The 13,441-nt window shown below is 46.5% G+C and overlaps 1 long non-coding RNA gene across 1 annotated transcript; it reads right to left on the minus strand.

Moving 5' to 3' along the window:
- Positions 1-4,141: 4,141 nt before the first annotated feature.
- Positions 4,142-7,558, minus strand: LOC123809426. Its single transcript, XR_006783999.1, has 3 exons — positions 7,457-7,558; positions 5,730-5,950; positions 4,142-4,536 (listed from the first exon to the last, which is right to left on the minus strand). It is a non-coding gene; the product is annotated as an uncharacterized LOC123809426 (long non-coding RNA).
- Between the last annotated feature and the right edge of the window lie 5,883 nt (positions 7,559-13,441).

Raw genomic sequence — 13,441 nt, forward strand, 5'->3', positions numbered from 1 at the left:
CTTTGACCTTGTTGATTATATTTTCTTTATCTCTTGCTATAATTTTAATAGGTCTCTGGATGAAGAGAAGATAATGTATAGTCATTTTAACCACGAGTTCCTTCCTTTAACTCTTAATTTTCACATTGCTTATTTTTAATCTGTCTTTTATATATAATTTTGTTGATGGGAAAGACTGTTTCTTCTTGCTGATGCATGTAAAGAACTATAGGTCAGCAAATCTATTAGCTTACCATCAGGGTTTATTGGTGATCCATTCCCATGGAAGAGAATGGGCCTAGCTAAGAGGTGTGTGTGTGTGTGTGTGTGTGTGTGTAAGGCACAGGTTCAGGGCAAAGCAGGGCAGCTGAAGGCCATGGTTGCAAGCCTGCAGGTAGCCTGAGGCAGGGTGGCCAGAGAGCCAAGAAAACCAGCCTTTTGCTTTGAGGACTTAATATACTTGGTGGGATGGGGTTGAAGAAGTTACATATTGATCGACAGGTAAAGGTGGTGCTAGCTTTCCCAGGGGGGACATGACTACTCAAACATAGGAATGGGTGGGGATCTGTTAGCCTGAATCCTAAACTTGCTCCAGACTCCATTTGTTCATCTTGTCGTAAAGCAGATGTGTGACAGGAGGCAGTTAATTAAAGTTGGGGTAGTTATCCACAGTTATTTATGGGCTCTTTCTGTAAGCATTAGGGATTCCTTTATAAAACAGATGGGCAGAGGTGGGCAATTAAACAAAGTTGTCTGATGGGCCTCTTACTTTGGGCATTATGGGCCCTTTTCCGTCTTTCAGGCCTTGGGATGAAAGCACAGTTTCAAGGCCTTCTTTCCCATAGAGTGGAAACAGAATTTCAAGGCCTGCCCTCCTCCCATGTTAGCACGATGCTTCCTGTGGTGTTGGAACACCTGGCAATATTATCGGACCAGGCTCAGGGCTGCTGAGTTAGTGGGTGAGACATGTCCACCTCCTCCTCCCTGCCTTGATTTGCTATTTGTTCTACCTAAGTGCTAAAAGGCATTTCCTGGCAACCAGGACGCCAGACGCTGGCCAGTAACAGCAGTGAAGTCTCAGAGTTCTTCCTATGCTGTCTCCTGCCTCAATTTATCTTTTTATTTTATTTAAATAGTAGGTACATCTGATAGTACTTTACCCTCATTTTTTGTTGCTGTAAATGTTTCATTGATGCCCATCATTTCCCACAAAAACTGTCCTGTTTGAGGATGAGAGTCCCTTCTTGTGAAAGGGAAATTCACTCAAATTGTTAACAGACACAAAGTCTGTCCTAATCTTCTAGTTGTCTTTATAATTTTATGAATGACATTTAATCCTTGTTTCTTACATGCCTTGCTGTCTTGATGTTAAACAGGAGTCGCCTACTTTTTTTTCCAAAGGGGCAGGTAGTAAATATTTCAGGCTTTGCAGACCATATGGTCTCTGTCACAACTCCTCGCTTCTGCAGTGGGAGCATGAAAGCAGCCATAGACAGTATGGAAATGAATGTGCGTGACTGTCTTCCAGTAGAAATTTATTTACAAAAACAGGTGGTTAGAAACAAAGAACAGGTGGTAAGTTGAATCTGGCCCAGGGGCCTTCATTTGCCTAGTTCTTCTCTAAAAAACAAGAAATTGTCACACACTTTACCCCATGTTCTCTTTCCCCTTTATCTCTCAGTAGCTGAGATCATGGCCTTACTTTTATTTATTTATTTATTTTTTGGTGGTTCACTTTATAACAACAAAAAATATAATGAACTGCAAAAGACAATGTCAAGAGACTGAGACAAGCTACTGGCTAGGAGGAAATATTGTATTTGCAGAGGACTGTTGTACTGATAAAGAACTGTTATCCCAAACATACAAAGAACTCTTAAGACTCAAAAGTAAGAGAACAACCAGTCTGATTGAAAAATGGTGCAAAGACCTCAACAGGTACCTCACCAAAGAAGACATGCAGATGACCAATAAGCATAGGAAAAGATGCTCCATATCATGTGTCATCATAGAAATGCAAATTAAAACAACAATTAGATGCCACTACACACCTTCCAGAATTGGCCAAAATCTGAAACACTGACAACACCAAATACTGGCAAAGATGTGGAGCAACAAGAACTCTCCTTCACTGCTGATGGGAACACAAAATGGTACAACCACATTGGGACACAGTTTGTTGGTTTCTTACAAAACTAGAGATACTCTTACTGTATTATCCAGCAATTGTGCTCCTTGGCATTTACCCAAAGTAGTTGGAAACTTACATCTGTGTGAAAACCTGCTAATGGAGGTTTATAGCAGCTTTATTCTTTCTTACATTTTAACTCAAAGATTTAGTCTGACTGCTATGTGGGAAGTATACTGAAGGAGGGCTTGGCAGAAAAAGTTTGGAGAGCATTCAATATTCCAGGAAAGAGATGTTGGTGGCTCAGCCTGGGGATGATGGCAGTGTGGTGGCCTGCTCAGAACCTGGCCTATGTTGAAGATGGAGCCCACAGGACTCGCCCTACTTACTAATGGGTCAGGGTAGGGGTAAGGAAGAAAAGAGTGAAGGTCGGTGCTCAGGACAGGCTGCCATTCTCTGAGATATGGAGGGTGGTGGTAGGAGCAAAGTCTGGAGAGAATACCTGGAGCTCAGGCTGGCACGTTCTAAGCCTCTCTCAGTGGAGAAGATGAGGGGACACGTGGCATCCAGAGGAAAAGACTGAACTGGAGTCATCAACATGCAGATGGTGTTTGCAGTCCTGAGGCTGGGTAAGAGCATAATTTCACCACCGAATGGGATCCCTGAGGGGTGAGTAGAAAGAAAAGAGAGCCTCAGGAGGGAGTGCAGTCCTACTGACACCTTGATTTTGGATCAAAGAAACTGATTTCAGATTTCTGGCCTCTAGAACCATGAGAGGATAAATTCTGCTGTTTAAAGCCAACAAATTTATGGTCATTGTTTCCAGCAACCATAAGAAACTAATACACAGGTCACTGGTGATCATGATAAGAGGAGGTATTAAGATAAGCATTGTTCCCATTTTACAGATGAGGGAACAAATCTCCAAAAATCCCCTAAGGTTACACAGCAGGCAAGTGACTGGACCAGGGCTCAATCCAGACTTATCAGATTCTCAAGCCCAAGCTCTGACCCAGTATCTGACACTGTCTTCAAGAGTAGACACTTAGAGTTCAGTGTCAGGGAAATGATCATTCTTCACTGGCCAGCACTGCCCAGAACACTCTGAGAATATTCTTGCCAGAGCTCAGCCCGAATACTGGCTGCTGAGGAAGAGGACGTGTGGCCTCCACCCTCTGTACTTAGCGTGGGCACCTGGCAACTCTCCTGGAGAGCAACAGGCCACACCGAGCAAGCCAAAAGTATTCAAACCTTCACGCTCGATGCAGCTCATTGGCATTTTTCCCAAAGAAGCCACACCCCAAAATGTCCATCATGACGCTGGTTTTAATAGCATAAAAAATAGAAACAATCTAAACATCCAACAGTATGAGGTTGGTTAAATACATTATAATACACCACTACATGGAAGAGTATACATCCTCTCAAAATGCTGGTTATAAGCAACTCTGACAAGATGTCAGACAGGGAGAGGGATGAAAAGTATTCAAATGCAGAAATTTGACAGAGAAGAATATACCAAAATATGAATAATAATTGGTTAAAATGGAAACTTTGATGGGTTTTTTCTTATCCTGTAGTAAACAAAATTTTGTAGTAATATTGTTACATTTATGATCTTATAGAAAAAAGAAGGGGCATTTTTAGCTCTATAACTTATTTATAAGAACTGCACCAAAATGGACAAGACTCTCATGACTATATTCCATAAATGATTCAGGACCTGGGAGTCCTTACCCTGGAGATGATCAGACTCAGGGGGGTCTCGATCACCATCCCTCGGCACTTGCGCACTGTCATTTGTGAGAAAAATTAGCCTTACTCCATGTGATTAGCAGAGAGCAACATGAAGAGTCACGGGAGAACTTCTCTCTGTTCCAGCTCAGAGAAGTTTCTGCTGGAGTAAAACTTCCCCCTGACAGACTGAGAGGCCTACAAGGTAGGGAGCACCCTGTCACTAGGGGCACTCAAACCAGAGTCAGAGCTGCAGTTGTCTGATATCAAGAAAGACACTGAAGGAAGGTTGAAGAAAATCAAGACATGGCAGAAACAGAATTAGTGGGTAACTGAGGAGGTCAGAATCCTCAGTGACTTCAGTGGCCTTTCTCGAAGTTCCATAGCCGAAGCCACCTCTCATCCTTAGCAGGTGTCACCAAAGGAAGCTGCATATGGAAAAATCCCGTAAGCTGTTGTAAATGTCATAGAACATCCGAACCAGTGAGGCAATGAAGATTCAGAGGGGGCCAGTGTGTGCTCAGGGCACACAGCAGGTCGGTTAAGGCTGTTAGATCTCGGACACCAGTGAGCCGACACCCAGAGCACCTGACCAGCTCTTCCTCACAGCCCAGACTCCACTAGGTCCTGCACCAGCCTGGCATGTCTGTTTTCCTCCAGATGCAAGGACAAACTCAGCAGGGCTGTGACCCCGCCTGGAGAAAGAGAACAGAGACATCAAGAGTCAAGATAAAAGGGTGATTGCTCTTTTAGTCTGACTTTCCCCCATTGCTCTTTGTAACTCCCCCCGCCCCACACGATTGTTTTGGGAGAGGAAATCAGTGACCCCTGGGTCGCTCACTGTTCTTTCTCTGGTGACAAAAAGTACTTGTGATCACTCTGGTTTTAGAGAAAACCAATATTTGATTAAAGGTGATATTTGTTTAGAAATAATGAAATGGCAGCCACAGCCCGGGCACCACACTTGCCCAAGGTGAGAGTAGAATGCACCCCACTTCATATTTTATTCCAAGGAAATGCCTTCCTGTAATGAAAGCCACCGTGTCTGTGTCGCCGGGCTGAAGTGAGGGAGCCAGAGCATTTCCTGAGCAAACTCGGGGAAGAGCCGATCAATGAAATCCATCAGATTGAAGGCATTCTTGAGGCACTTCCTGCATTCATTTATCCTGGACCTGGGAGTTATTATGTCAGGGTCTTTTTTCCAAGCACTCTGGGAAAATAAAACAACTTTCCATCCCAATTTTCTTTCATGAAAGGCTTTGGGTTCTTCAACTGCACCCAGTTGCTATTTATTTTGGCCTTGTGGGCAGCCCAGGGGTCATTCAGGATGAGTTTATTACTAGCAACAGGTGTCCTAGGGTGGCAGAGGCTCCTTGTCAGTGGGCCCTCCAGCTTCTGGCTGCAGGGACAGTTATCAGAGGAGGCTACTCTGGCCTTTTGGAGAGCCATGACTGAGAGCTGATTTCCTGCCTCAAAGTCCTGGAGGTAGATGCACCGGCAAACAAAAAGGTGAAAATGACCTCTGCTCTTTAAAAAAAAAAGTAATTGAGGTAATTGTAGATTCACATGTAGTTGTAAGAAATAATACAGAGAACCCTGTCCACTTTGCTCAGTTTCCCCCAAGGATGACATTTTGCAAAATTATACTGTGACATTGCCACTAGGAGATTGACATTGACACATCTACCAACCTTGGTCAGATTCCCTCAGTTGGACTTATACTCAATTCTTGGTGTACATTAAGTTCTACACAATTTTATCACCTTGTAGGTCCATGTAGACAACACTCCAGTAAAGAGACTGACCAGCATCTTCCCTCTCGTTGCCTTTTTAAGGCTACATCCACCTCCTTCCTCCCACCACCACCCTACCCCTGGCAGCCACTAACCTGTTCTCCATTTCTATACTTCTGTCATTTTAAAAGTGTCGTGGACGTGGAATCATACAGTTTCCTTTGGGGGATGGCTTTTTTTCCTTTGGCCTGCTTCTCTGGAGATTCACCCATATTGTTGCATGTATTGTGTTCATTCTCTCTCATTGATGAATAGTGTCCCAGGACGCTTAACCATTCACCTGTTGAAGGTCATCTGGGCTCATTCCAGTTTTTGGCTATAACAAGTAAAGCAGCCATAAAAATTGATGCACAGATATTTTTGTGAGAACGTAAGTTTGCATTTCTCGGATAAACACCCAGGAGTGCAGTTTGCTGGACTGTATGGTCAATGCATGTTAGTTGCAGAAGAAACTGCCAAACTGGTGTTTTTTCCACTCCCTAGCCCTGCATGGGGCACCCACCTGTCATTTTCCTATTAACACAGGGAAGGAACAACTGCCTTCCCTGTGAAAATGCTAAGATTCCCTCCCCTCCCCTCCCTTCCCCTCCCCTCCCCTCCCCTCCTCCTCTCCTATCCCCTCCCCTCTTCTCCTCTCCTCTCCTCTCCTCTCCCCTCCTCTCCTCTCCCCTCCTCTCCTCTCCTCTCCAGCAGCACCACATTGGGACAATGACAAAAGGAAGCCACAGAATACTCCTAGGGCTGGTAATTTCTGTAAACCCCTCCAGTTTTCAGACTAATTCAGAGGATCACCAGGAGAGAATTTCTAAGTGGAAAGAGGGAATAACTGGGTTTATTAAAAAGCTTCCTCTCCCTTGCAGGGTAGAGGAGGCTTGACTTTACCACAAAATATGCCAAGCTGTTTTTTATAGCAGGGCCCCAACCCCCTGGACCACAAACTGGTACCAGGCCGCAGAGCAGGAGGTGAGTGGTGGGCGAGTGAGCAAAACCTCATCTGTGTGTACAGCCGATCCCCATTGAGCACATTACCGCCTGAGCTCTGCCTCCTGTCAGATCAGCACCAGCATTAGATTATCATAGGAGCTCGAACCTACTGTGAGTTGCACATGTGAGGGATCTAGGTTGTGTGCTCCTTCTGAGAATCAAATGCCTGATGATCTGAGGTGGAGCTGAGGTGGTGATGCCAGCATTGGGGAGCAGCTGCAAATATAGATTATCATTAGCAGAGAGGTTTGACTGCACAGAGACAACAATAAATCAATTGCTTGTAGACTCATATCAGAACCCTATCAGTGAGTGGCAAGTGACAATTAAGCTGCATCTGGTGGCAGGCTATAAAACTATCCCCCTGACCAAGTCCATGGAAAAATTGTCCTCCACAAAATCAGTCCCTGGTGCCAAAAATGTTGGGGACCGCTGGTTTATAGCTACATTCCATTTCACATTCCCACCAGCTGTGTGCGAATGATCCAGGTCCTCAGCATCCTCACCAGCATTTGGCATTATCACTATTTTTTATTTTAGCCATTCTGATTGGTGTGTAGTAATATCTCATTGTGGTTTTAATTGGCACATCTCTAATAGCTGGTGGTGGTGCACATCTTTTCCTGGGTTTATTTGCCATCTGTATATCTTCTTCATTGAAGTGTCTCTCTGTGCGTTGAGCCTATTTTTGAATTGGAGTGTTTGTTTTTTCACTCCTGTCCTCTGCTCTCTACACTCTGACCCCACAAGGCAAATTTCACAGCAAGCACAAACCACTGTGCTGGACTTTCCAAGAGGGAAACCTCTCCCAGCCCCCGACCCCCTTCCTCTCTCTTACCTGTGCATCCTGGTGGGAAAATGCTGTGTGAGCCTCAGGAGAACAAATTTAATCCCAGCTCTGCCAATCAAGGCCCTTTAGTCTCCCTTTCCCATCCTTTGTTCTCCCGCCTATAAATAAGGATGTTGGACTTTATCTCTGACATCCTCATCCAGTTTCCCTCTTGTCCGTCTCTGGGTTTGGCCCAGCACTCACGTTTGTGCAGAGTGAAGTCACTGTTTTGGATAATTGCTGTTTGAGGCTTCCCAGTGCAATTCTCCCTTCTCACAGTTACTAACCCGGATTACCAGGCAGTATCTCAAGTCCCCCACACGTCCTGCATGTCTCCAAGGACTCTACCCCCAGCTTCCGTTCCCTTCACAGCACAGTCACGTGACCATCCCCAGGCAAACCCATGTGCCCTCATCCCCTCAGAGATTCTGTCACCTAAGTTCGTCCAATCAGCTGAAGCTCAAGAATTTTATTTGAAGGTCATGGAAAAAATGTCCTCTTCCTCAGGGAGCTGGCAACCACAGGATGTCTCTGTTATCCCAGGGCCACAGGGACCTGGAAGGGTGGTTTCTCCCATCCCAGGAGCTATGACCCCCAGCGGGAGCTGGAACTTGGCACTTGGGCCTCCATGTGGGAGGTGGAACCACAGTGTGAGCTGCCTGGTGGTCTCTGGTCCACCAAGGAGATGCAGCGGTACTTCAGAGGTGAGGAGTGAAAGTAGGAACAGGATAACCTGGCTTCTCCCCTCTTTCCACCCTGTCTCCCACTAATCACTGGTGACAAGTAGCCAAAGGCCAACTCAGAAATGGAAAGCAGTTGGCCAGGGAGCCTGGGAAACACTGTTTGCAGAGGCCAGTCAACCCCCACCCCACTCCACCCTGGAATAGAGAAAAGGCCAGAGGTAAGACGGGGAATCAATCTGAGGGCAAACAGCTTTCCCTAACCAGACTGCTAACCGGAAAGACTAACAATTGGTCCCTCCATTTGGTATTAAAATCTGTGATTCAGATTATTACAATTCAAATACATAAGAACATGCTTGTATTTGATTGAGCCTCATGAAATTACCAAGCATTTTTAGGTCAAACTGTCCAATGAGGCTCACAGTTGTGAAGCCACAGAAACCCTTTGGAAGTAGACACAGGAAACCACAGGTAATAGAGCCAGGGGTGGGAGTGACACTCTCTGCTCTGAGCCTGTTTGAATTTTGTACCTACTTGTGCCTATTTGAAAAAAAATAACACTATTTTTCAATGCTGCCTACAGCATGGCAGCACTGATAACAAAGATTTTGCTGGGGTGTGTATGTGTGTGTGTGTGTGTGAGATGGGAGGGCTCGGTACAGGACCTAAAGGGACAGCACCTCTCTGAATGGACATTATGTGAGATGTGTCCTACACACTCACGCTTCAGGTCAGGGACAGCCGTGCTCAGCCTCCATCCCTTGGTGTGGGCTGGCCATTCTCCATCCTCCCCCATGCTTTTCACAGAGTCCAGTGTTAGGGTTACAACTAGGGGTTCAGGAGAGAGGGTGCAAACTGACACCCTCTGGAGGTCATGCCTATAGAGGGCGAGTCAGGAGATGGCAGTGGGACAGTTGGGCCCAGCCCAGGCTTCTCTCAGGTTTACCCTCCATAGCCAGCCACTTCCTGTTTCTGGGGAGAAAAAGGATACTTTGGGGAGAGCCCAGCCAGACTCACCAAAAATGCTCACAGAGAAGTTGGACCAAATCCTTCCTGCAAGTGAGCAGGAGGGGCCAAGGGACCAGCACACCAGACTTTTAGAACCAACCCCGCTGCTGGGAGGGTGACTGTGAACAGGAGGCTCTCCCCTCCGAGGTGCCTGTAAGACGAGGGGACCGAGGCTGGTCCTATGACTGCCTGGAAGTGGCCGGGCCTCACCCAACTGGAGAGTAAGGGGAAGATGGGGACAGCTGGGCATCACAGAAGACTGAGTCAAGCCCCTGGGTTGGGTGAGGTCTCATTGGCAGGACAGGGTCTCCCTGACTTAGATTTTAAGGATTCCATAACCCCTGGGTTAGTTGTGTTCCGATAGTAGGCCTGCCATTCCACTCTGCTCCTGACTCAGGGGATAAGCAGCCCTTTCTCTTCCTCCCTCCATTAGAGAGACATATGGGTGATGGATCTTGCCCTGGGCACAAGCACACCATGATCAGCCTAACCCGAGGACACTCGGGGCGAAGCCCAGGGCTGTTGCACCCGCTGCTCCTGCTTGTCATCCTAGGGCCAGCTGGGGTTCCTGTCCCCCTCACAAGCAGCCTTTCCTGGTCTCCTAACTGCTCTGTGTGGGCTTCTAGGAAACAATATTTTATGCCAAAGAAGAGAGAACCCTTTTCACCTTTAGGCAGCAGGAAGGACAAGGCCTAAAAGAAGTATACCCCTGGGGTCAAGGGCAGGAGATGAGCTGGTCAGAGCAGGCCCCTCATCAACAGCAGAGGTTGCTCAAAGTGGCATCCAGGGTGGCCGAGGCAAGCCACAGGGCCCCAGACAGTGAGTCAGGCTGACAGTGTCTCCAGAAGGTGGCTCCTGACCAAGGGACATACCAGTTCACCTGGAAAGCTGGTTCATCAGATTTCTTAGCCCCGAGAGCTCTGGTTGGACCCAGGGGATGCCTGTGATGAGTGCCTCTGTGCCTGAGGATTCTGCTCCGGCCCCACCCTGATCTCCAGAGAGGCCTGTGGCAGTGACGTAGCAAAGAACCCCTGAGACCAAGTCAGGTCCCAACCTCATGACCTCATTTGCCCCTAATTACTTCCTTAGGAGCCCTATTTCCAAATCCAGTCACACTGGGGGTCAGGGCGCCATCATATGCACTGGAGGGGACACAAACATTTAGTCCACAACATCTAATTTGGGCTTGATGGTGAGATTAGCCAAGTCTGGAAGGCCGCCTGCCCCACCCCCGCTCCTTCCCCAGCGATCATTCTGGAGAACAAGACATACCTTCTTACTGCAGAGAGAGACGGGCAATATTGAAATTGCTCCCCTAATCTTTATGCGATTGCCTTCTCCCTGATGGAAATATTGCCTCTTGTTGAGTATTTATTGTCTGCTTCTCTCCAAAGTATTGACTTTATGTAACAGTTTGATATACATCAAATCTTTTATGGATTTAATAAACTCCTCTGGTCAGCCTTCTGTTGTGAGCACAATGAGATTAATGGTTGTCTTGGTGTAAAACCCTTTTTCCTTGAAATTTTCTACTTCCAGATATCAAAAGATAAGAAGGGAAGCATTTATCATCTTGGAAATCATACCCCATGTCTGCCTGCTGGGTATTAGTCAGAAATGACTAGTGGTTAAAGGACTAAAATATGACAAATGCTTGACTGCTGAAGAGCTGAGGCTGGGAGGAAATCAGGATTTTTTAAAAAATATTCCTCCTCTTTCCCTCAAAAAGAATTTTTTGTCACAATTAATCGTGAGAGTTATCTGGGGCAGAAAGCAGCCTAATTTGAGTTGGAGACATAACTTTGGGTGGACTCATCTGAAAGGCTAACAAGTTGAGCCAAGTCAGGACACATTTAGCAGGTCATTATTTTGTCGCAGGTGAGTGCTGAGCACCTGCCGACCAGACTGCGGCTGGATGGTGCGGGTGCAGGGAAGCAGGAGGGCACTGTGTGAACAACTCTTCCTCTGGTGCTCCTGCTCCTTCTAGGTCCATCTCTGGGACTCTTACCCCAGGTACACAACCACACACTCACACTAACTCTCTCCCTTAGACTAAACTTGAGCAAGATCAGACCATCCAACCTCCTTAGTGCCTAGAGAAGGCAAGATTGAAGGACTGCTTGCCAAGTAATAAGGAAGTGACTGAGGGTGAACGAATGCGTGAATCTAGCCTAGATTTGTTTGGAAGAGGTAAAGATGGGACAGACAGACCATCCGGGAACGCATTGATATATACAGGTATTTAGAATTCTCTTTGATCTCCTAAGAAGCTTTCTAAAGAAAACATAACCTTCTGAGTAGTTTGAGAGGATTAAGAGGGAGAAGCCTCTTAGCCTCTTAAACGTCATTCTAGGTGCTTCTCCGAAGAAAAGAGGAGAAGAAACAGGAAAGCGATTTATTGAGTCTCAAAGCCCCCCATTAAAATTAAATGATGGTGAGAAAAGCGGGTTTTCACATTTACTTTTCTTTCTCACAGTAACTGGGTGTCAGTCTTTCTAAGAGCCTATTAGTTCTGTAATTTAGTGCAGCGAGAGCAGCGGGATCGACACAGCCAGGGCAGGTGTTTTCCATCCCCATTGACTACCTGTCATGTGGCATCAACGTTCGGGTGGCTCTCTGCTTGAACACTTGAAACACCCCCAGATTAAAAAGGGGTTATAGTCAGTTTAATACTTTAAAAAAGCTGTTTGCACATCAGTTAGCCAAAATGGGGTCCATGACACTATGTGTTATGATTTTAATTACAGCTAAAAATAGCCAGACCCTTTGGAAGGGCCCTGAGGCGGCCAGGTCCTGGACAGAGAGGTGACTCAGGTGGCTCTGTGTGTAGCTGGAGCGGCTCTCAAATAAAGCAGTGATTTATTCATGTGGCCCCAAATCTGCTGAGCAATGCACCTGTGTGCATTGATAAATGGCTGGGTTTTGCCTTATCCTAACTCTCTCTCCTCTCGAAGACGTCCTGCTGACTTCATCGTGTCCTGTGTCCTGTGTCCTGCATTTAAGAGGACCTCAGCCAGGATGGACTTCTTTAGAGACGGGGAGCTCTGTCCACAGCACAGGGCTGCTGGCAGGCAGAGCTTTTGTGCCATGAGTGGGATCCAGCAGCAGGTGAGAGACACGGTGAACTTGCAGGGCCTGCTTTCCACTCTTAAAGGCCTCTCCTCCTGCATTCTTACCTCTTCCTCCCCACAAAAACTCTGAAGTGACAGGCACTTGGTGTGGGGAGAGAGCATGAGTCAACAAGGAGCAGGGTCCAGCCCTGACCCTGCCTCTGCCCCCAGGGGCCTGAGGTCTGTCTCTGGCAGAAACCCTGGGCCTTAGCGTCACGCTTTTATTCATTTATTGATTTGTTCATTCACACACATTTACTGTGACGAATGTGCTGGGCCCTAAGAACCCATTGATGGATCAGGCCAGCATCTACTCTCCCGAGCTGGGACCCAGTGGGACAGACAGCTTGGGAAAGAGGGGCCCCTTTGGTGGCAGGGAAAACAGGTGCATTGAGCCTGGTCAACAAGGGGCATTTCACATCCAGGAAATGCTGGGGGTTTCTTTGCCTTAATGTTCAGTGTGGGGAGAGGTGGTGAGCTGGGAAGCTAGAGAAGGCTGCAGGCCCAGGTCCCTCAGGGCTTTGATGTAATTCTATGGAATTGGGGGGTTTTCTGAGGGTAATTAGGTGTTCACTGTCTGTCTATTGTGCAGTTTGTGATTTAGGGTTTTTTTGTTTGTTTTGCTTTTGTTTTGTTTTATTTTTTTCTATTGTTTTTTGTGGGGGGCGGCATATACTGAGTGTATATATCGTATAAGCATTTCAAACCCTGAATTGTTTCCCATTAACACATCTGTTCTTAAAACTGTTATGCTAGCACTATATTAGGATGAATAAAAATGTACAAATATTTTAAGATACTCATAACCCAAGTACCTTGTCTAAGTGTACTTAATCAAAATTAGAAATGTCTGCCACCACCTCCCACACACACTATCCTCAGCACCCTCTCCTCTCTCCTCAGCAGCGCTGCAGTGAGTGTCTCTCAGGCTGGGGTTTCAGGAGGAATGCTGAGTCAGAGCCCAGGCCAGCACTTACAGAAAAGTGGATAGACGCTGCCAAGCTGCCTGGCAAATGCTCTATCAGTTTACCAAGGTTATGAGCCTGTCCGTTTTCCGACATCCTTGCCAAGCCTCGGAATTATCTATCTTTTTAATTTTCCTCAGTGGTATATATCAAAAGCATTTTATTTGCATGTTTTTAATTACTAGTGGGATAGATTGAAGTTTTATGTTTATTGGCCATTGCAGGTTT

Source organism: Phyllostomus hastatus, unplaced genomic scaffold (genome assembly GCF_019186645.2).
Source record: "Phyllostomus hastatus isolate PE091 unplaced genomic scaffold, TTU_PhHast_1.1 phas_scaffold_55, whole genome shotgun sequence".
Taxonomy (NCBI): Eukaryota; Metazoa; Chordata; class Mammalia; order Chiroptera; family Phyllostomidae; genus Phyllostomus; species Phyllostomus hastatus.